The sequence below is a fragment of the Camelus ferus genome, chromosome 13, assembly GCF_009834535.1.
Source record: "Camelus ferus isolate YT-003-E chromosome 13, BCGSAC_Cfer_1.0, whole genome shotgun sequence".
NCBI lineage: Eukaryota > Metazoa > Chordata > Mammalia > Artiodactyla > Camelidae > Camelus > Camelus ferus.
This window is the reverse complement of record NC_045708.1, coordinates 46,667,039-46,669,203: the sequence shown is the minus strand read 5'-3', so window position 1 is coordinate 46,669,203 and position 2,165 is coordinate 46,667,039. Positions and strand designations below refer to the sequence as shown.

At 38.9% G+C, this 2,165-nt stretch overlaps 1 non-coding gene across 1 annotated transcript; it reads left to right on the top strand.

Moving 5' to 3' along the window:
* Positions 1 to 833: 833 nt before the first annotated feature.
* Positions 834 to 905, top strand: TRNAD-AUC. The gene has a single exon. It is a non-coding gene; the product is annotated as a tRNA-Asp (tRNA).
* The last annotated feature ends 1,260 nt before the right edge of the window (positions 906 to 2,165 follow it).

Below are 2,165 nucleotides of genomic sequence, written 5' to 3'. Positions count from 1 at the left end.
CTAGGTTCAGAAATCTGGTGAAAACCTTATTCTAGTACTAGTTTTTTGGGGAAAAAAGGTTTGCCATGGTTTTGGAGGCTCCTTAGAGTGTTAAATCTTGAGCTCTTCTTATCAGAGTCAAGGGGCTATACCAGTAAAATGTTTTAGAAAGAAAGAAATTTTCATGCTTCCTTTTAAGAGGTAAATCAATAAATCTGGGTGAATGAGACCCTCTCAATACAAGTGTGTAATTAAATGTATATACTTCTCTTCAAGTAGTGAATAAAGCGGTGAAAATGAATTATGAAAATGAGAGCATCCTTAGTCATGCAGTCCCCTTCGCTCATACATCAGACAAATTCATCCCAACAAACAGAATACATAAGTGAATAAAAGAGACAAAAATCCCTGCCCTCTCAGGGTTTACAACATTGTTTACTGAGATATAAATGCCTGCTGACTTGCTTTATTCATTATTAGAATAAGTTGATTAGTGAATGTACTAATTTAGTCAATAAATATTAATTGAACAGCTACTATGTGCCAGGCACTGTGATGGGTGCTTAGGAAAAATAGTGGGGAACAAAAGCAGGCACAAATCTGACTCGTATGGAACTTATGGTTCATTGGAGGATATAGCCAGTAATCACATCATGAGTCCTAAGTGCTAAGGAAATGCTCGCGGTGCTATGAGAATGTAGAAGGAGGGCTTCACCAAGTACAGGAGGACAGGGAAGGTTTTCCCTAGGAAGTGATGATTGAGCTAAGATGAATAGGCATCAAGTAGATGAAAAAGGCAGAGAGAACAGCCTGTTAAAAGGTTCTGTGGGGTGTGGGGTAGGGGGCGGGGAGTTGGCAGTATAGCTCAGTGGTAGAGTGCATGCTTATCATGTGTGAGGTCTTGGGTTCAATCCCCAGTACCTCCATTTAAGAAAAAAAGGCTCTGTGTAGTTGGAGGGAACATGGCACTTAGAAACACACCAACAGAAGGTGATATGGCTTGAAGCACAGAGAGGAAAGAGATTGATGAGGCTTGAGAAGTAGGTAGGGCCAGATTATGTAGGCTTTTTGTAAGCCATGTTAAAGAATTTGTTCTTTATCTTTAGAACAGCTGGAAGTCATTGAAGTATTTTTAGCGTGAGGAATGACAGGACCAGATTTGGATTTTGAAAAGATCACAGTTACTGTAAGGGCCCAGAGTGGAATGTGGGTGGTCTAGTTAGCAGGTTATGGTAATAGTCTATGCAGTGATGATGAAATGATAGCACCTTGGGCCAGGGTGGTGGCAGTGGAGATGGAGACAAGTGGATAGATTCAAAATGGTAGGCTTTAGTGTTGGTTCAAATATGAGCAGTGATGGAGGGGATGTGGCAAGGATGACTTCCTTGAAACTGAAGCTGAATCTTGTTCAGTGAAGCATCTCTAGCTCCTAGCACAGTGTTTAGTACATAATAGGTACTGCTAGTGGAACTGGGACTAGAATGAAGTCACATGACTCCCAATGTGATTTATTGCTCTTTCTCTCCTGTTGGAGTTTCACACTTTTGTGGTTTTAGTACACTTAGGTGAAACATGGTACTCATTACTGGGGTTGGTGGATGGCCAAAGGTGAGGTCAGAGATGTGGATAGCAGGGGGAGGAGAGAGGAAAAGGAATTATGAAAGATACTTTATCTTAGGAATTAGGTTGTTTTTCAGTAAAAGAGGCTATTTCTGAAATTTTCAGGGGATAATACACATTTTTAATGCTAAAAAATTATATTATTGAGCACAGAAACTGATGTCTATATTTTCAAATGCTTTCATTTTAATTTCTAATTTGAGCTTCATAATAGCCCTAAGAGATAGATAGGGCAAGGATTATTGCTTCTCATTTTCCAATAGAAGAAATTGTGATTCAGAGAAATCTCATGTTCCAACACTATTGAGTGGGACTTGAATCTATATCTTTGAATTCCAACTTCAATGTACTTTCCATTAAGTTCTACCCAGTACAGACTCTTACTGCTTTTGGTGGGACTAAACTTGGAAGTAAACTTATTGCAGGAATATTAAGAATAACTTCATGAAATCCTAACGAGTCTCTGAAGACCTCATGATCTTGATCACATATGTTAAATTATTTATTTGTTTTCACCTTAGAGTCAGTTTGGATTTTCAGAAATACTAGTTGATTCTCCCAAGCAC